Genomic DNA, 22671 nt, shown 5'->3' with positions numbered 1-22671 from the left:
TACATAATATGGTTTCTTTTGCTGTTATGAGTGCCGGCACCAAAAATCTGCAGAAGGTCAGAGCCTAGGTGGCTTTGATACTTTAGTCACATTAACGTGTTTTTCAGACATCACTAAGGATGATATTCCTATTCTTCTGTGCATTTATTTGCATTTTCTCTGCTTGTCATTTTATTGTTTCAATGGGTTGACATATGGGGACTTCACCTCCTTGCACAGAGCTCTATCACCTCTCCTCTTTTTGTTTCTGTTGGAAATTGCGGTAGAATTTGATTTGGTTATGTAGGTAATTTTCATTTTGGTTTTTTCCCCTCCATTTCTTTCTTTTATAACTTTTTAATATTCTCCCAATATACAACCACTTGTTGCTTTCTTTCAGTTATATTGGCTAAAGTCTCTTTTATTAGGATATTACCTTGAATATTTATTTCCATTAATGAGGAGTGATGATTCATCATTTTGGAGGGCTGTTTTGTTTATAATTTGAAAAGTCACTTTGGCTTTACATGTGGTATATAAACTATGTGTTATATATAAAGTATATGTTATATAAAAAGATTATGCTTTCTTTACATTATCAATGTTATAAATATTGGAAGGAGGGTATTTACATATTAAAGGATGTTTAAAAAGTCTTATAGCATAAATTTGGTGTTTGCCTAGGAGCACTTTTTATGCCAGTTTTAATAATCTATAGCTGTATTGTGAAGCTGCTTATTTAAAAAATATCTACAAGAGAGCAATTTTTAGTCTGTATGCACATACTTTAAATTGTATTTATTTAAAATTTTTCTATAAGTTAATGTAAATATATCTTCCCTCTAATTAGTTTTCTCTCAAATTAGTCTTAACTAACAAGTACTAATTAATGAGTCTAGCATATCTTATTAATTTTTTAACTTACATGATTTTGTTTTTATATAGAGAACATCTTCCAAAGAGACTTTTCTGAGTTTTGATTCAATATTTTCTGCTAAAGCTCCTATAACACTGTAGTAATTTGTTCAGTTAAATACAGTGGACCTATTATTTTAGACCTATTATCTTTGTTACCACCATGTAAATAAAACATGGTTCATATTCTGGATCTGAATTTCTTTTTAGGCAGTGGGCTGGATTTATGATAGATTCATGAAATCTTTCTTCATAATAGTGTTCTTTGAGATGTCAGTGTCTTTTATGTCAAATGCCCCAAAATGTTGTTGTAGCACCATTAATATACTGGAAAATACGTGAAACTTCTTTAAGGCCTCCTAATTTTTGTGCACAAAAACAATGGTTTCTCTCTCTCTCTCTCTCTCTCTCTCTCTCTCTCTCTCTCTCTCCCCCTCGTGCATGCGCGTGCACACGAGGTCATGGACCCATTGTCTGTTTCAGCAGCAGCAGAACATCTTTTTTGTTTTGTTTTGTTTTGCGGTACGCAGGCCTCTCACCGTTGTGGCCTCTCTCGTCGCGGAGCACAGGCTCCAGACGTGCAGGCCCAGCAGCCATGGCTCACGGGCACAGCCGCTCCGCGGCATGTGGGATCCTCCCGGACCGGGGCACGGACCCGTGTCCCCTGCATCGGCAGGTGGACTCTCAACCACGGCGCCACCAGGGAAGCCCCAGAACATCTTTTTTGTTAGGCAAAATTCCAGTTCTTTCCTTTGGTGGCATGAAGTTCAGCATCATTCCCCAGGTTTTGGTTTTATTCTTCATGTTGGCTCATGATCAATTTATAATATTTAAACCCCAAGGTTTTAACCTTGGGGTTAGTTAAATATGTTAGGTAGTAAATTGCTGACTGGTAAGACTAGTGCCTGTATTTTGCCATATTGCTTTAGAATTTAAAAAATTAGTGATACTCTGTTAAATGTTCATGAATTTCTGTTGTCTTCCTCCAAAAGGAGGCAGTACAACTTTGGTGTTTGACTTGTGAATGCTTTTTTCAAAACATTCTTCTCTTGTTTGCTCATAAAATTTGTTGTGATTCCTAATCATAAATTCAAAGAATCATGGAGTTGAAAGGGGCCTTCAAGGTTTCCATGTTTCAGAAGGAATTTAAGCATACCCTCTGATGTTGAAATTCCTTCTTTGATATCCCTGTCTCTTGTCCAGTAATCTCATCTACCCTTTTAGCATAATCCTGAACAGTGAAATCAGTAGTTGTTGTCACTCTTACATTTCTTCCCTCTTTTTCCTCCTCTATAGAATTTTCCAGCATTGAAAAGTACTTCATTTCTGGCATTCTGGAAATGTAGGCAACTCCTGTTGGTGATGATAATCAGAGAAAGAGGAATATGATGTTTTAGAAAAGAAAACTGAGGTTATGTCAGTGGTAGTGACTTTTTAAGGAAGCCACACACACACTCACACACAAAAAGATAAAGGGGGGGATAAACTGCTAGAAATGTGTTGAGAGACTACTGGGAGAGGACTCAGGAGGCAAGAGGCAGAACCTGAGAAGATAAGAAGATAGCATCAACATCATCATAGCTATTTATCCTATAAATAGCTTTATACTGTTTCTATAGCACTGCCTCTGAGGAAGTCCCTGAAAATTTCTAACACATGGAAGGATAAATGAAATGATTCCTTTAAAAAATTTTTGTTTTATTGAATGTAAACCTATTAACACAGACCTTCATATTCACTTGATTTCGTTCTCCCAATCCATTTTTTTTCTCTACAACATACTCATTTTTGTCAACCTTGAGTTCTCATTCCATAGTAGTTGAGGAATGAGAACCTTATTTTTGAGGTTGAGAGAGACTATATAGAATTATAGTAATAAATGAGCTGCCAACCCATTTACTGGCTGCAACTCTATTAGCTCATTAATTGTCTATCAATAAGCCCAATAGGATAATAAGATTAAAGTTGAATTTAGTATTGCCAGAATATTCATATGTGTGTTCTTGGTACTGTATTTTGGCAAAATGTTGTACTTAGTTTTTTCTCTCCAGAAAGGTCAGTTCTCAAGGTGTTTGCATATTAGTGTAGCCAAAAAATCACTCACTAGTATTCTCCAAATAACAGATGTAATTAAGGAGGTCTGTCACAACCAAATTGATTATTTATTTTAGCTGAAGAGATACCCTGCCTAGACCAGATGGATGTTTTTAGAGAATGCTAGTAGGGAAAAAAAAAAGGATGGCTATTTTTTCTTTATTTAATGAAAATATATCATTTACTGTGAATACTTTGAATACCCTGGTTATTATCAACTTTCATACAGAGAACTTCAGTTGCTTTGGACTTTATAGTTTCCTACTGAAGCCAGATCATATGGACAAGTTGCAAGAGGGCTAAAGACAAGGCTTACTTTGGTGGACAGGATTTAGAATAACCTATGGTTGGTTGTTTTTGAAAGTGACTTGGGCATACTCAATAAGGGCCTCTTAGGCTGTTTACCACAAAAAAATAGAATAGCTACAAAAAAACATATATAAAAGTTATTCCAGATCCACTAAAAGAATGATCTGGAATAAATCTAATAATGGTCCTAACTGGCACTAAGAATGGCTTGAATATGCTCAGTCTAAGATTATTCTCTATGATAAAAACAGTTGAGAAAACACATCTTCCATGGATTGCATGATTAGAGCTCTTGTACTGAAGAAATTTGGAAACTTTAAGAAAGCAAACATAGGCTAAAAATATTTTTAATTCTTTGAATGTTTGTTTTCTGTTAAGACTTTGTGAGGTTTTTTTATTCTATAATTTCTTTCTATAATCTGTTTCTATTCAGCCATATATGAAACTTGTGAATTAAAAAAAAATTTTACATCACTGTCAGATCAGAATAAATGGGATCTTGAGGGCTATGAAATTGCATACTGCTAATGGTATGAAAGCAATAACCTGTAAAAGTTTAGTTAAATATAATTCCATAGCTCAGGGAAGTAGAAAGCATGTTTTCTTCCTATAAAAACTGCCATGTTTTAAACTTGGGAGTGCAGTGATATTTTAAGAAGGCAAATTTTTTTGTAGAAAAAATTGAGTTAAAACCATAAGTTTTATATCCCAGTATTGAACCATACTTCATTGATTTTAATGTGATTAGGCTTATAGTACATTACATTCAGAAGCAAGACTGAGGTTTTTAGGATACACCCTTTATATCACAGAGGCTTTATTATGTAAATGGTACAGAAATAATAGGAAGCATGTAGAGCTAAATGAGAACTTAGAAATCATCTTATTGTGAGGAAGAAGTGTTGGAAGTAGACCACCATGACATTTTCCTTTCTGTGGGAAACCTGATAAACTGCAAAAGGGTGGAAGGCGTAAGGCGGAAATGATATGAGGATGTATTAGATAAGGCTACCAGAGCTAATGGATGAGGGTTTCAGGAAATGCTATAGTTAATTGTAGACTGCATGAGTTGAAAACCCAGCTCTGCCAGTTATTATCTGTGAAACATTGGGCAAGTTACTCTCTCTCTTCCTCAACTTACTTATCTGTAAAATGTAGATGATAAAAGCATTTCTTACTGTTGTTGTGAGGATTAAATTAATTAATGCTACATAGAATTTAGAAATCAATAAATGTTAGTTCTTACTACTGTATTTAAAAGCAAGGAGGAAGTTTTAGCAACTTATATGACAAATGTTGGAGATACCTAATGTCCATTATCTAGAAGTCTGTATTTTTAATCATTGAAGAGTAATATATATAGGTTGTGAATTCTTTGGTGATGTAAAGTATTGTGTGATTTAGAGTTATTGGTTCTTCTTAAAACAGGTGGTTTTCCTAAGGAAACACTGAACCATGTTCCCTATGACTTCTGTGTTAAGTATATTTAAATAGATTCTAATTTACTGAAAATTGTTCATTCTTGTTAATTTAGTTGCTATTAATACCAGTGATTATTACGCTATTACTCTCAGACAAAATTACCTGGTTTATTAGACATTAAGAGAGTTAGGTGCCATAGTCTTCAGAACAGATGGGAAAGTTCATGCAGCATAGGGAGATTACAATTTTTAAAGCATTCATAGTCATAAAGTATACTAAAGAGAAAAGCTAGGTGCCTTACTTAATCACTGTAAAACACTGTACTTAATTACTAGAAAAACATGCTAACTCTTAAATAATAACAAAAGTAGAAATAAGGGACCACAAGTGAGTACCTGATTAATTAGCTAAGTAATTTGCAATAATGAGTGAAGGAAGTCAGAAGAGAAAGATAGCTTTAGTGTCAGGTTGATGGAAATTTCCGTTAAGGAGCAAGCAGTATCTGAGCTAATTTTTGGTTGACCAAGAGATGAGAGATAAACAGCAAAAGGCAGCTGAGGTCAGATAATAGAAGATCAAGAGTCTTCTATTAAAAGACACTGGGACTTCATTTCATAGCTGTGAATCACAGAGGCAGACTTACAGCCTCTGCTACTGGTTTGAGAGGTGGAATAGCTCCCTTTTTGTGAAGACATTTGGGAAGTCCATGACTGTTGCCCAGCTGTTAAGCAGCACTAAGCCGGGGAGAAAAAATCGACTTTGGTCACGAACTTAAGATTGATGTTAACTTAGTAGAAAAACCTAAAGTCTTTAGCGGCACATGCATGTAGGAAGAATACTTTATTAGGAGCTCTTCCATCTTAGGCAGATAAGAGAAAATATCTATAGTTTTCTTTCAAGGTTTAGTACTTGTTGATTACCATCTTTATTGTGTATAACAGAGACTCCGATACTTACCTCTGTTTATTAGACTTTTCTTTTTCAGAAAAAATCTAAAGAATAAGTGATGTTGAATATATTATTTTTATTGTGAAGTACTTCTGGACCTGTTTATAAGAATTTTCAAAACTAAAATGTTAACAGCCTATTTCATGTTATTTTTAGTAAGTTATGTTTGTGTGTGTGTGTATGTTCTTGAGGAAAATGAATCAAGATGTTTTCTTGGCCTTGTATTTAAACAGAGCAAATGATATTAGAGTAGCTTTTCCCCCCCACTAAGTTAAGGACAAAAAATGTTAATTTTGAGACATTGAGGGCATGTTTCTAGTTATATATGAGGTTTTAGATTAAATTTTCATTATAGAATATAACCTGATTTTCTCTTTTTTGGGCCACAAGTATTTTATCAATTACGTACACAGTTTATTTAGGAGGATAGCAAAGCTTACAAAATATATGATCCATAAACATTATTTTAGCTTAACTACATTGATTTATTGCCGAAATCCTATTTACTCTTGTTTAAAGTTACTTTTTACCAGTGGGTTTTAGAATTATCTTTAAAGATCAGAAATGTAACCGCAGAATAAACTCAAGAAGTTTTTTTATAAATGCTTACAATGAAGTTCTAGTAATAGTCACTATTTATAAATACTTGGAGCACTGTTTTTTTTGTTTTGTTTTTGGCCACGATACGCAGCTTGCGGGATCTTAGTTCCCTAACCAGGGTCAAATCTGTGCCCTCGGCAGTGAGAGCACAGAGTCCTAACCACTGGACTGTCAGGGAACTCCCTTAGAGCACTGTTTTACAGGGACTGTAGACCTTTTGTATTATGATCACCAGAGATACCTCTAAAAATAGAGACTCCTATTAGCCTAGTTCTTCTGAATCAGAATCTCTGGGCATGGCACCTGGGAATCTATATTTTATTTTAAAGTAGTACCTTTGGTTCTTAAGTGCATTATAGTTTGGGATTCACTACAACCACCATTATGCCATGCTTGGATCCATGTAATCTAACATATAGATTGTTGAGGTAGGTTTATGTGTGTCATGGAAGCTTTGAAGTCATTTTAAATATTGAGTAGTGAGATTAGCAAGTATCTTACTAGTTTTCATAGACATCTGTAGTAAGTATTTTTTTTAAGTTAATGTCTTATTAGTTATCTGTAGAAACTAAGTCAAATAGTTGCAGTGAGATTGTTTCTTAACCTGCAGAACAGATATCCTTCCTCAATAATTTCGAAAAATAGTTTCTGGCCCCCATGTGATACCAATTAAATCAGAATATTTAGGGAAGAGACTGAGTCTCCATACATTTAGTGCCCCAGGTGTTTTTAATGTGTAGCTGCAACTGAAACAAGGATCTACACTAATGACAGAAAGGAACAATGATGTTCCTAATCAAAAAGTTATTGATTGGCTTTGGAATCCATAGTGCTGAAAACCACATGCTAAAGGTATGGCACTGTAGCATCCAAATCCTGTTTCCCTAACTGCTTGTCTCAGGCTTATTTAAAAAATCAAAGGAAATCAGAATCAAATTATTTCAACAAAGAGCATTTTCTCTGAATAATCCCAATTCTCTGTTAGAGGCAATTTCTTTTAAAAGACCCCTGCTAAGCTTTACTAGGTTGATGTAAAGCACTGATTGGGCAGTTGAAGTGATAAGGGGTAAATAATACCTTTTCATGAGGACAGAATATTTAACTAATTGATTTCTATGATTTTGACTTTTATAGGCAACTCAAATGTAATTGAGAATATATTTTTGGTAATTATTCATTCTGAACAAGGGAAGTATTTTCTAGGGTAGGGCTACTTTCATGTAGGACATCAGAATCAATGTGTTTAAAATTATATTTCTTAAAAATGTTGATAGAAACTAGGTTAGCGAGATAAAATTAGTACTTATAGAAACTATTAAACTCTATGCCAGGAATCAAAATATATGTTTCACAAAACTTTCTGATCTTCTAAAGGGAAGAATTATTATTACTGTTTAGTTACATAAAATATGTCCTATGATACATACCTCCCTTTGCACACAGTTATTAAAGAAATCATAAAAAATAATTTCAAGATCTCCTTTAATAGTTAAAATAAGTAGAAAAATATTTATAACCTCAAAGTCATGATATTTTCTTATGTTTCTCTTTTAGATGCTTATTGAAGATAACAGTTTCTGCGTATGGGAAGTAGATATTGAAGGGTATATGGTTTACAGACAAGATCTTTAAAAAATAGACACTCAAGGTAAGTAATAAATATAGCCTCATAAATAAGCTAATTTAAATGGTTAGGGCTGCCAAATTATAATTTAATTTGCTAAACTTGCTTACTTTTTGTCACTGGCCCTGTCTAAGCAACCTCACAACCACATTCATTCATTTTCGGAAACAAATTTTTATGCCCTAATACCATCTTGACAGGAAGTATCAGATTTCATTTATAATGGGAAGTTGATAAAATTGATGTATTATGGAAGAGTGCAAACCAATTAAGAAGACTGGAGAAGAGATTAAGTAAGCTTCCGTCAAAACTGTGTGCATAACTCAGTAGAGTTTAACTTGAAAAAATAATTTTACAGAAACTAGTATCCACTGTATTTTTTAAATTTATTTATGTCCTTAACCATATTAAAAGCGTGTTTTTTAACCACTCCAAAAAACACTGTCATAGTTTCAAATACTAATAGTATTACCTCTGAATACCAAACCTCTTTTTCACTATTTCTTGAGCCCCCAAAGATTTGTTTTGACTTACCATATCCTTTCACTTATATTCTGTGCATGTCTCCCATGACTGTTCACATGCTTATGTTACTAAGTAAATTTCTGAATACACTTGGTAAAATTTTGAGTGAGATACAAAGAATACAAAATGCAAAAAAGGTACTTTAAATAATTTTGTGTGTCAGGTAGGTACACTGGAACCTTGGAGAATATGTGACCTGTTAATGGGACACTTTTGTTTAGCTCTAGAATCCTTTCTAAGTGGGAATATTAGACCAGTAAAATTAAATTTTGTTATTTTTTTTCAGAAGAAACCAGAAATACTTTGAAAAGTCCTAATTTTTCAATATCAGCATAAAATTTTTCCTGTGACAAACTCCACTTCTGCTACTGTGTGAATCAACTAAAACAGTATACAGCCTCGGTGCAGGAATTTTTTTTTCCTTTGCTCTCTATTTTTCTTCTTTTTGAGTGTAGATACTTAGAGTCTATTTGTTCCCCTTAATTTCTGGTTAGCAGCTTAGTGATTTTTGCTAGTTTTCTGGGATGAATATTATTGTCAAAAATGACTTCTCTTGAAAATATAAATATTACTTATTTTTAATTTGTTTCTATAGTTTTATATGGTGAGTTGGTTGCTTAGAAGAGCTATTAAATTGTTTTCTGAACTATAATAATTAGACAGTTATTTTTATAGTTCCTTTATCTCCACAGTCTAACATAGATCATTCTGATTCAAAAAAAAATAAAAAAAAGGTTTCCTTTTTTTTTTTTTTTTTTTTTTTTTGCGGTACGCGGGCCTCTCACTGTTGTGCCTCTTCCCGCACCAGGGCACGAACCCGTGTCCCCTGCATCGGCAGGCAGACTCTCAACCACTGTGCCACCAGGGAAGCCCAAGGTTTCCTTTTCACTGTACCTTTTGCATAGAAAATAGAGTTAATCACATTCCTTAGTTCACATGACACACTGTCATCACTGGTCCATGAAAAGCACTTTATTTATTTATATATTTTCTTTTATTCTCATTTCCACTCTCATGCTGCTGACCTGGACTCATAGGAAATCATTCTAATGTGATAGTCTAATATCTGTTGCACTGTTCTCTTTTGTTTATATGTATTTTCAGAACATGAGTATTGGTTTATATATATGTATTTTTTTAATATTTTAAGTGGAAATTTTTAAATAAATAAAAAAGAAAAGAGAGTATAATATCATGAACTTTCATGTGCCCGTCTCTCAGCTTCAACAGTTATCTCACGGCTGAGCTTGTCTTAACTATATCTTATGCCTTCTCCCCTACTTACGCACATTAAATTTTAATATGCATAAATGGTATTGTGCTGTGTAACTCATTCTCTTTATTGCTGTTTCATTTTACTTATCTCTACATTTTTATCATTTATTTATGTTGTTGTGTTTACATTGCTTCTAACTGCTGCATAGTATTCCAAGGTTTGTAGCTATCATGTTTTAACTATCCACATTTCCAGTGATTTCCACCCAGATTGCTTCCAATTTTCTGTTGCAACAAACAATGCCACGATGAACATCCTCATATTTCTCCTAGCATAGAACTTTGCAAGGATTTCTTTGGGATATATACCCAGGAACAGAATTGCTGGGTTTATACTTAATCTGTCTGAGTCCTGCCAGGTGCTCTGCCAAATAAATACTTGGACCACACTTTCACCAGTGGTAACCCCCTCCTTCCTGCCAACCCTTGACATTATCTAGCTTTCTAATACTCTCAATCTAATGTGTGTAATTCTGTAGCTCACTGTTTTAATCTGAATTCTTATCACTAATGAGTTTGAGTATCTCTTTCATATTCTTGTTGGCCTTTTGGCGTCCCTCTTCTGAAATTCCTTGTTCATATTCTTTATTTTTCATTTGGGCTCCTATCTGTTGGTTAATGTTCTTTAAGAGTTTATTATATATTTTAGATCTTCATTTCCTATCAGTTTTAGATATTAAAAACAATCTTCCATTTTTTCAACTTTTTAATTTTATGCATGATGTCCTTTAAGTAGATATTCATGTTTTAAATATTCAATTAAAAATATTTTCTTGAAGTCTGCTGCTGGTGTACAGAAATGCTACTGAGTTTTTGAAACTTGACCTTGGTTCTAACACTGAATTCTCATTCTTAATAACATTACTGTACTCTCTTTCATTTTTATAGGGAGATGATCATATTATCAACTATACATAATGACGGTTTTATTTCTAATTTCCTTATCCTTGCATACTTTTACTTCTTTCTTCTTTCCAATACCTTTGGTCAGTTCCTCTGGAACTATGTTAAATGGTAGTACTGACAGTAGGCATTTTCATCTTATGCCTAATCTTAAAGAGAATATATCTAATTTCTCACTTAAGCATAATGCTTGCTGAAGGTTTTTAATATAAAACCTTTACCAAATTAAGAAAGGTTCTTATTTCTAGCTTGTTATGCATTCTTACCATAAATAACTTTCAAACCCATAAAATGTTTTTTATACATCTGTTAAAATAATCATGTGATATTTATCCTGGTATATTAATGTTGTGAATTATATGGATAGAATTTCTAATGTTAAACCATGCCTGCATTACTAGTTTACACCCTACTTGACCATGGTGCATTATTTTAATACATTACTGTATTTGGTTAGCAAATATTTTATTTAGGATTTTAGAATCTACATTCTTAAGTGGAATGTGCTATACTTTTTTCTTCATTTTCCTTGTCTGGTTTTGCAATTAAGATTACACTGGCCTTATAAAATGAGATGAGCAGCTTTTACTCTTTTTCTGTTTTCTAGAATAACTTTATATAATACGAATTTACTGTTTCTTTAATGTATGTTAAAACTCATATGTAAAAGTATCTGGTTGTGAGATTTCTTTGAATGCTATTTATGTCTTTAATTCCTTTTGATCTATTCAAGTTTTCCCCTCAGCTTCTTCCAGTCCCCCTCTCATGGGTACTGCTAACACCTGATTGTCCTCCCACCTGCAGGTATAATAGCCCAGACCCACTTTCCTTTCAGTCAGGAAATACCTAGACAATCTCAGTGTCCACATCTGAGCCATGTAATAGTCACTCTGTTTTGAGCTAATGTCCTAACCCTGACCAGTGGGCTCTGATCTGCCCAATCTTGCTTGACTTAAACTGCCGCTGACACATACCTAAATTAATCCTGAACTCCAATAGTTTTCTACTATTCTATAACCAGAAACTTTGGTTAACAATGCTCTGAATTGACTTCTTTACATCTCTTAAAACCTTTGCCATACTGCTGGTTACGTGTGTTAAGGTTGTGTAAAAGGTAAGTATTTTGACAAAAGAACAAGTAAGGTTATTATGTTCAGGGAAGGTTAAGTGTTCGGAAAAAAATAGGCAACCATCCAGTCTAATGTCCTGTACAGTATATACCAAATTGTAGTTAACTTTGGAAGATTTTTACTTTATCTCCAGAGTTTGACACTTTATTGTAACCATTTATTATCAGAAGAATAATTAAAGGTATTTCCATGTACAAAAAGAAAAAAGAGTAGAGAGCACAAGCAGGAAGTTCATAGACCCACTAACAAAAAGAAATGATAAATAAACATATAATAGTTATAATTTTTGATGCATTTGAATGTGTTTCTACCATCTTATTTCAGTTTTTCTTACACACTTTCATACTATATCTTTATTTCTTTTTAATTCTTTCTTACTTAAAAAAAACTATATATAAAGTTTTATTTTTATATATATATATATATCTATATATATATATATATATAAGATATATATATATCTCCCCTAAAAAGATTCTTGCTGGGGCAAATTATGTATGAGACTTAGAGGTCTTATTAAGGAATTTAAAGTTTAGGTTTTATTTTAACTCTACAAGAAGCCATTGGTGGGTTTTGAACATAGGATTGATGTGATTTCTGAAATTTAAAACATCTTTGGAAAACATTGGATGATAACTATGACATTAGTATTTTGTTTTAAAAGCAACTCTTTAAAAGCCATAAAATAATAGATGTGTAATTTTTACTATAAAAATTTTAAATAATTAGAAAGATCTATAAATTAACTTTAAAAAGCACTTCAAAACCTAAGAATTAATAGTTAGTAGCTACAACAAGGAAGATGCTGATTTTCTTAATATACAAAGAGTGTCAACAATTCAATATGGAAAAGACAACCCATTTTTATAAGACTTGAACATGTAATTTATCAACGAAGAAATACAGATGGCTAACAAACATGAAAATGTTCCATTTTCCAACCTCTCCCTTGCATTGTAGTAACATTTTTCTAGTGATCAGTTGCTGCCTGTCATTATGTTTTGCTATTCTTTTCATTCGCTTAGAGTATCCTTGTTATCAGTGCCATGCTAGTCCTTTTTTTTATTACTCATGACCGAATGTAATGGTTTTACCTGGCATGTATGCGTGTGTGTGTGTGTGTGTGTGTGTGTGTGTGTGTGTGTGTTGGTGGAGAGGGTCCAGAGTATTGTTCCCAATTTGCTTTCCAAGGAGCAGTCTTCTCTGCTGCCACAGACACAAAATATTTCCTGTAAATATGGCTTGTTTATGTATTCTGTGTGTAACCCCTACCTTCTTTACTTCTCTAAATCTAACGGAGTCTACTGGATTCTGCTGATAACACAACTCACCTGTGTTCCCATACCTGTGATTATAAACAAGGCCTGTAACAACTTAGGGTGTGTTATGTACCTTCAGGGCATATTTTTTGCCATCAGTTTCTGAGATCCACACCATGGTGTCCTTTACCACTACATTTCTCCAAAACTGCTTCTCTTCACTTACGCTCATGTGGCTACTATCAGGTCTCAGCTGCTTTTGCCTATTTCAGAGTTTGGAGATTACAACTGAATCCTAATATTACTGAAAATATATTTAAATGTATTTCTCCATAAAGAAAGAAAAGGAAAGAGAGAGACATGGAGTGATGGATAGAAAGACACAGAGACAGAGAGAGAAGAGAGAAAATGAATAAAGAAATCAACTCTAGGAGCGGAACTGATCCAGAAAGCAAGAACTCTGGGAAACATGTTATAAAATGACAGAAGGTGAATTATGAGCTGGCCAAAACAAACTTAAGAAATACTTACTTCAAAGTTGAAGTTGGAAAGAACAGAGAAGAGACTAGACATTATGGAAATTACTTTTAAGGAATATAAAAGGTTAAAATGAGAAGAATGAACAAAAGAAGCCAAAGAAAGAATAGAATAATTATAGAAAAAATTTTGTGTGTTATGTCTATAAGTATTGATAGATAAATTGAGATAGACACTAAAGAAAAAAAAGAACAAATATTTAAGGATAAAATTTAATATCTTTTATAAAATAGAAGGTACATATGGAAAAGGCACACCATGGGCCAGGGAAAATTAACCAAGAACTGTCAGTACTGAGACATAGCTTCATGAACTTCCAGACTTTAAACATGAAGAAAGAATGATTAAGTCACTGATTAGAGGGAAATGGGGAAAAATATTTGCCCTTGTCTCTGATGTATCCACAGTAACATTTAGGGCCAGTTGAAAGTGGAGTAACATCTACATGACCATATAAAAAACAAAGTATTTTGTATTTTAAATTCAAAGTGTCTTTAGGTATAAAGACTACAGACAGTTTTGAACTCAAAGAATATTGTTTTGAAAAAAATTCCTAGAAGATGAACTACTGCCATTCAGTTGGAAATACCTTAAATTACCACAGAAGGATAAGCAGTGAGCATTGAAAGGATTTAACTGTAAAATAAAGATGAGAACAAAATATAAACACTATGTTCTATTCTCTAAAAATAGAAATTACTCACTACCTTGACCTATTTTCTCCCCTTTTCCTCCTGGGTTTTGTAGTTATAAGTTTGTTGATTTCCACTTCTTTAATACTTGAAACTTAAAGAATGTCCATTAAAGCTGCAAATAATAAAAGTATTAGCAGAGTTTAACAGTACAGAGGAAAGTACTAAAAAGTATTAACTGAAGTATGAAGGAAAGAAAGAGCAGGACAGAGTAACAGGAAATATGCTAATATCTTAATTGCTTATAGAAGTGAACTAATAGATTTTGAATAGAGAAATAAAAGACAAAGTTGTATAAATTACCTAAGTTAATTTATAAATACAAAGTTGCATAGAGTTATAAAAACATAACTACTGGAACAAAGATATGTACAGAGAAGCTACACATGGAGAGAAACAAGATAACTAATGATAAAATATTTCTTTTAAAAAAAAATCCCTAAAGTAAGTTAAAATAAAAAGAATGAAAAGCAATTCCATTTATCAGATGCCCACTGTCACAATTATCATTTAAGATTGTACTGAAGGGAATCAGCCGAGAGAAAAATTAATGTAAATGGGCTTTTAGCTTGTGTTGGTTTTTTAGAAAGTGGATTTCCAACTAAATCACAGAGCAAAATGCTATTTTCTGATATATACAAGAAATTGCTTTCAAAATACTGAAAACTAAAGAAGGATAAAAATTAAAATTAAGACAGATAAAGGCAAGCAAATACTTAATGTCAGGCCAGACCAATCGTTCCACATAAACATCAAATGAGATGAACAAAGTCATTTTTTAATGCAAAAAGTACAATACACAATGAAGATGTAGCAGTTATGAATATCTGCAAACCAAATAACATGGTGCCAACACTTATAAAGCAAAAACAATGTAGGTACAAGGGAAAATAGTCAAAAACACACCAGACTTGGAAAGTTTATTAATTCTCTCAGTACAAAACAAATCAGCCAGGCGTGGGGGTGAGGGAAGAATGAGGAAACACTGAAAGCATTTGCACAAGTCAGGAACATTGCAAAGATGCCCACTGTCATGACTATCATTTGATGTTGTGATGAGGGCAAAAAGCCAAGAGAAAAATACTAGAACTATAAAAGAAATTTAGAAAGATGAAGTTAAAAGCTCCATGTGCAGATCATATGATTATATACTTGGAACTACCATCCAGTGGATTTTACTTAATCAACTGAGTGACTACTACAAATAATAGCATTCAATAAGCTATTGTGACACAAGATTAATGTATACGTATGGGTAATTTTCATGTGTAACAAAATAATTTTAAATTAAGCCCTAGTGCCACATTGTGCTTACGTATATTGTTTGAGTATGTGCCATAAACCTAAGAATATTATTAGTTTCCTATGGCTTCTATAACAATTACCACAAACTTGGTGGTTTAATACAACAGATTTTTTGTTCTCTCACAGTTCCAGATGCCAGAAGTCTGAAAGTAGTGTCCCTGGCCCAAAATCAAAATCAAGGGCTATTCTCCTTCTAAGGCTCCAGGGAGAATTGTTTCCTCACCTCTTCAAGCTTGTGGTGGCTGCCAGCATTCCTTGGCTTATGGCCACATCCCCACTTCAGTCTTGGGCTCCATGGCCACATTGCCTCCTCCATTTCTGTGTGTGTCTGATTTTCTCTTATAAGGGCCCTTGTGATTGCGTTTAGGACTCACCTGAATAATCCAGGACAATGTCCTCATTTCAGAATCCTTGATTTAATCACATCTGGAAAGACCCTTCTTCCTTATAAGGTGACATTTACAGTTTACAGGGATTAGGATGTGATAACTTTGGGTAGCCATTATTTAGCCAATGTATGTAGTGAATTAACTTCCTATGCATCTAGAATGATACTATGTACCATTCTTGGGAAAATCAGGAAAATACTACCCTTGGGATAGTTAAGAAAATTTTATTCACATATTTTTGTAGAATTTAATTCTCTCACAGAAACCTATTTGGAAACGGCTATATTGGTGTATGAAATGACAGAATGAACAGGATTATAAACTTAGCAATAGACTTAATAAATGCAGGAATATTGAAAATAATAAAGATGGCATCTCATATCAGTGGGCAATTGTTTAATACATGTTGGGACAACTGGTTAGCCATCTGGAAAGAAAAGTTGAATCCATACCTCACACCATACACCAAGATATATTATAAATGTACCAAATATTTAAATGTAAAATATGAAGCTACAGAGGGTCTCAGTAAACACGGGAGTGGTTTCATTTTTTCTTATTTTGACTTTAGAGTAGAAAAACGTCTTCAAAACAAGATCTATAAGCTGCAAAATGACATGACTAATAAATCTGACCTCATTTTGCAACACAAACACACACACATAGAAGCAAAACTCAAAAGACAAACTTGTACATAGAAAAAAAAAGTTTGCAATTCTTACTGAAGTGACTAAATTTTTTTTTTTTTTTTTTTTTGCGGGGAGTACGCAGGCCTCTCACTGCTGTGGCCTCTCCCGCCGCGGAGCACAGGCTCCGGACGCGCAGGCCCAGGGGCCATGGCTCACGGACCCAGCCGCTCCGCGGCACGTGGGATCCTCCCAGACCGGGGCACGAACCCACGTCCCCCGCATCGGCAGGCAGACTCCCCACCACTGTGCCACCAGGGAAGCCCGAAGTGACTAAATTTAAAAAAAAAAATTTATTGTAGTATAGTTTGATTTACAATATTGTGTTTCAGGTATATAGCAAAGTGATTCAGTTATATATATATTCTTTTTCAGATTCTTTTCCATTATAGGTGATTACAAGATACTGAATATAGCTCCCAGTGCTGTACATTAGGTCCTTGTCATTTATCTGTTTTATGTATAGTAGGTGTGTGTCTTTTAATCCCAAATGCCTAACTTATCCTCCCTCCTTTCACCTTTGGTAACCATTAGGTTGTTTTCTATGTCTGTGAGTCTGTTTCTGTTTTGTAAATAAGTTCCTTTGTATCATTTTTTTAGGTTCCACAAATAAGTGATATCATGATATTTGTCTTTATCTGACTTCGCTTAAATTTGATAATCTCTAGGTCCATCCATGTCACTGCAAATGGCATTATTTTTGTTCTTTTTTATGGCTGAGTAATATTCCATTGTATATATTTACCACATCTTCTTTATCCATCCTGTGCTGATTGACACTTGGGTTGCTTCCATATCTTGGCTATTGTAAATAGTGCTGCTGTGAACATTGGGTTGCATGTGTCTTTTTGAATTAGAGTTTTCGTCTTTTCTAGATATATGCCCAGGAGTGGGATCGCTGGATCATATGGTAACTCTATTTTTAGTTTCTTAAGGAACCTACATACTGTTCTCCATAGTGGCTGCACCAATTTATATTCCCACCAACAGTGTAGGAAGTTTCCTTTTTCTCCATACCCTCTCGCACATTTATCATTTGCAGGCTTTTTGATGATGGCCATTCTGAACAGTGTGAGGTGATACCTCATTGTAGTTTTGATTTGCATTACTCTAATAATTAGTGATTTTGAGCATTGTCTCATGTACCTGTTAGCCATCTGTATGTCTTCTTTGGAGAAATGTCTCTTTAGGTCTTCTGCCCATTTTTTGATTAGGTTGTTTGTTTTTTTAATATTGAGTTGTATGAGCTGTTTGTATGTTTTGAAAATTAAGCCCTTGTGGGTCACATCATTTGAGATATTTTCTTCCACTCCTTAGGTTGTCTTTTTGTTGTTTATGGTTTCCTTTTCTGTGCAAAAGCTTATAAGTTTCATTAGGCCCCATTTGTTTCTTTTTGCTTTTATTTCTTTTTCCTAGGGAGATTGACCTAAGAAAACATTGCTACAATTTATGTCAGAGACTGTTTTGCCTATGTTCTGTTCTAGGAGTTTTATGGGGTCATATCTTTTAAGTCTTTAAGCCATTTTGAGTTTATTTTTCTGTATGGTGTGAGGGAGTGTTCTAACTTCATTGATTTACATGTGGCTGTCCAGCTTTCCCAACACCAAAGTGGCTAAATTTTTTAAAATATACCTAAAAAATACAAAATAATTTAAAAGACTAATGTTGCAGTCAGAAAAATGACAAAGTATATGAACAGGCTGTTTACAGAAAAAGAAATACAAATGCCTCATAAGCATATGAAAATTTCAACTTCACTCTTAATAAAAGAAAAGCCACCGTGAATTACTACCTGTCACCTATTGGAATTTCTGAAATTCTCAAAATTGGATATAATAGTTTTGGTGAGAATGGAGGCATTCTTTATGTTCCTGGTGGACTGTATTGACACAAATCATATGGAGGGTAATTGGCAGTATCTGTCAAAATTAGAAAAGCATGTTTTCCAATGACCTAGTTAATTACTTCTAGGAGTTTATCCACTGATATATTACTTTATGAGATAGGTACAAAGTTATTCTTAGCAATATTTAATAGCAAATGTTGGAGAGACCTAATGTGCATCTATATGGGACAAATTTAACTATGGGCTATCCAGATGAAATACTATGCATCTGTTAAAAGCAAACCAGGAACTTGCTATCTCTAATAAAGAAAAATCTTCATGGTCTAGTTTTTCAAGTTACAATTAAAATATTACACATACAGAACAGTATGTATAGGATGCTACCTTTGTGGTTCAAAGATAATGGGGAAGAGAATGTTCATTTTTATATGCTTACTTATGCAGAAAAATCACTGCAAGGATACACAAGGAATTAATAACAGTGATGATATTATCTCATGGAGCGAGAATAGGAATTAGATAGATGGAGAACAGGAGTGGGAGGTAAATTTTACTATAAAATATTTTAAGCTTTTAAAAATTATTAAAATAAATATATATCTTAAATGAATAAACTTTTGTTCATTTTTTTCCTCAAATATTTATTGAGGGCCTACTTTGTGCCAGGCAGTGTTTTAGGTGCTTGGGATCAGTGAACAAAACAAAGATCCAAACCCTCATGGAGCTTACCTTCAAGTGGTGGGAGAGGAACATTTAAAAATAATCATAATACATACATAGTGTTGTACCTCAGAAGATAATATGTGCTATGAAAAAAAACATAAAACAGAGTAAGTTGTATTGGCAGTGTCAGTGGAATTGGGAGAAGGTGTTGCAATGTTAAATATGATTAGCAGGGTAAGTCTTATCAAGAAAGAGCAAATTTAAGCAAAGACTTAAAAGAAGCAAGGGGGTTAGTCATGTGGATATCTGAGGAAAGAATGTTCCCAGGTAGCGAGAACAACCAGTGTAGACTCCTTGGGAGAGGGACATGTCAGATGTTTTAAATAAAAGGGTTAGAGGCCAGTGTGTCTTTAGCAGAGCAAGAGGGATAGTGGTAGGATATGGGGCCAAAAAGATAATGATATCCATTGGACTTTGTCTTAGCAGAGAAGTAACATGATCTGACAAATTTCTGAAAAGCTTACTCTGGTTTTACCAATGATAATTATTACAAATAGGCTGATGGGGAGCAAGTGTAAAACCTGGGACGTAATTTGGAAATAATGGTGCCTTAGACCAGAGGAATAGCAGTGGAAGTGGTGAGAAGTCATTGGAGCTTGGATGTAATTTGAAATTAAATCAACTGGATTCCTGATAGACTAGATGTGGAGTGCGAGAGAGAGAGGACTCAAGGAACAGGAGGTGTGAAGACATTATCTAGGAAAATGAGAGATTGAATGGCCTAAGAAATTATACTATGATTGGCTGAGAGTGTTAAGAGCCAACTTGAGTTCTTCATGAATTTAAAAGTGAGACCAGTCAGTATATTTATTGGTTTTTCTCCAGCTGCATTCAGCTGCATGACTTAGGTCTCATCCAGTCTAAACAAGCAGATCTCTGTGGTATAATGGAAGGATACCCTTGTTAAATTTATTTTTAAACTGAGTTATAGGACATTATACATAGAATGTTCTCATCTTAATAATTTTTAAAGGAATACATGTATGCTTATTTATATTTATACAAAACTTAGATATGTTTCCCCAAGGTTTAGCTGAACGTTTTTTACATGCTCATTCAAGACATAAATGTACAAGCATCAAATGATCCTTAATAAACCATGCTTCTTATTCTTACTATATTAGCAGGTGGCAAATATAAGATAGATCTCAATTAAAAAATTGAGGGGGGTGGGGATGGACTGGGAGTTTGGGATTGAGAAGTACACACTGCTGTGCTTAAGAGGGATAACCAACAAGGACCTACTGTATAGCAAAAATAAATAAATAAATTTTTAAAAATTGAGGTGACAGGCAGGTAGTGACCATTTAAGGCAGCAATGCATTTCAGAGTGCTTACTTATTTAATCTTTTTACAATTAAGCTTATATTATGCAGTTTTAAAAATGAACGTCATACTTATTTTGAGCTTAATATAGTATATAAAATTGTTTATATGGATTTTATGTGTTTCTGATCATTTGTTAACTCAAAATGCTTAAAAGTTTTAGTGTGTAAAAACTTTATGAGACTATGAAACAAATGCTTACAAAATATCAAAAGAGTTGGAACGATTATTAGCCAGATTGAACATCTAGTGAAAACAGCTTGTAAGGGAACATACAGAGGGGGAAAAAAAGAAGTTGGAAATGAAAGGAGGCAAATATCAAAGGCTGAACCAAACATATATAAAAGATATAAATAATTATAACCCACAATCAATAGCAAAGAGGGAATGTGGATGGGATACATCCAGAAGCAATGCAAGGCATGATGTTGCAGTGTTGGAGACAATAGTTAGACATTGAATGAATACACCACATGCCATGTGATAGAGCATTTTCACTTGACCCAACTGAGTTCTCTTTTCTGAATTCTCTGTATAAGCTGCTTCTAGGAAATATACACAAATCCAGAAATAACTCAACAATGAGACCCTTTACTAGTGGGTACTAAGTTACTACCTGTATTTAGTGAGAGTCAAATATGTAGTGTTAGATTTCAGTCATTGAATACCATGACTAAGAACAAGATTGCGTTTCATGTATAGTGAAGTATGTGAATGAATAAAAGGACACAATTTATCATTTAGGTATATGGTAATATATTGTGTTTCCATGGGTAGAGTTAATACAGGTCTATAATTGCAATTCTAAAAGGTAAAAGGCTCTGCAATACAAAAGGTTCTTTTTCCCTCAGTACATTTTGGCGGTAAAACCTGACTGACCAGGGAACATTAAGAACCCACCTGAGTTCATTGAGAATTTAAAAGCTATTTATGACCACACACCAGATAAGAGGTTAATATCCAAAATATATGAAGAACTCATACAACTCAATAGCCAAAAAGTGGACAATCTGGTTTAAAAATGGGCATAGGACCTGAATAGAAATTTTTCAAAAAAAGACGTACAGGTGGCCAACAGGTACCGGGAAAGGAGTTCAGCCTCACTAATCATCAGGGAAATGCAAATCAAAACCACAATGAGATATCACCTCACACCTGTAAGAATGGCTGTTATCAAAAAATAAATAAACAACATGTGTTGGCAATGGTGTGGAGAAAAGGGAACCCTAAGGGTGAATGTAAATTGGTACATCCATTATGGAAAACATTATGGAAAAAATTAAAAGTAGATCTGCCACATGGCCCCACATCTGCATATATATATCCCACTTCTGGGAATATATTGGAAGGAAATGAAATCATTATCTCAAAGTGATACCTGCACCCTCATGCTTATTGCAACATTATTCACTATAGCCACAACATAGAAACAACCTAAGTGTCCATTGATGATGAATGCATAATGAAAATGGGATATATATGTGAAAATGTGATATATACATACCATATATATTTACATATGACTGTATATCTATATGTATGTATATATGAATATTATTCAGCCATAAAAAGAGAAGGAAATCCTCCCATTTGTGACAACATGAATGTACCTTGAGGGCATTATGCTTAGTGAAATATGTCACACAGAGAAAGACAAATACTGCATGATCTCAAATATATGTGAAGTCTTTAAAAAAAAAAAATCAAACTCATAGAAACAGAGATTAGAAGGGTGATTGCCAAGGGCTGGGAAGTAGGGGAAATGGGGAGATTTTGGTCAAAGTGTACAAACTCCCAGTTATAAGAGGAGTAAGTTCTTGGGATCTAATATTTAGCATGGTGCCTATAGTTAACAATACTTATACTATATACTTGAAAGTTGTAAAGAGAGTAGATCTTCAATGTTCTCACCACAAACACACACACACACACAAAACTGTAATTAAGTGAGGTGATAGATGGGTTAACTAACCTTACTGAGGTAATCATTTTGCACTATGTGTATCAAATTATCACGTTGTACAGAAATATACCAATTATATCTCAACAAAGCTGGAGGAATAAAATATCCTCTGAGGAAAAAAATAAAAGCTACTTGTTAATATGTGAAATTATTTATGTTCTATGTTTATATCAAAGAGTGAATATTCACTACAGATAACATGAATGTCTTTGATTGTGAGC

General features: G+C 33.8%; 1 protein-coding gene across 11 annotated transcripts in view; it reads left to right on the top strand.

Moving 5' to 3' along the window:
• MBD5 (methyl-CpG binding domain protein 5) overlaps positions 1 to 22671 on the top strand; it is a 407333-nt gene that overhangs the window by 129925 nt on the left and 254737 nt on the right. For all 11 annotated transcript variants that reach the window (XR_011377588.1, XM_070045989.1, XM_070045986.1 and 8 more), the window contains one exon: positions 7822 to 7915. The gene's annotated coding sequence lies outside the window, so the exon portion shown is untranslated. The remainder of the gene's footprint in view (positions 1 to 7821; positions 7916 to 22671) is intronic.

The sequence above is a fragment of the Globicephala melas genome, chromosome 7 (assembly GCF_963455315.2).
Source record: "Globicephala melas chromosome 7, mGloMel1.2, whole genome shotgun sequence".
Classification (NCBI taxonomy): Eukaryota; Metazoa; Chordata; class Mammalia; order Artiodactyla; family Delphinidae; genus Globicephala; species Globicephala melas.
This window is presented reverse-complemented; position numbering and strand designations above follow the sequence as displayed.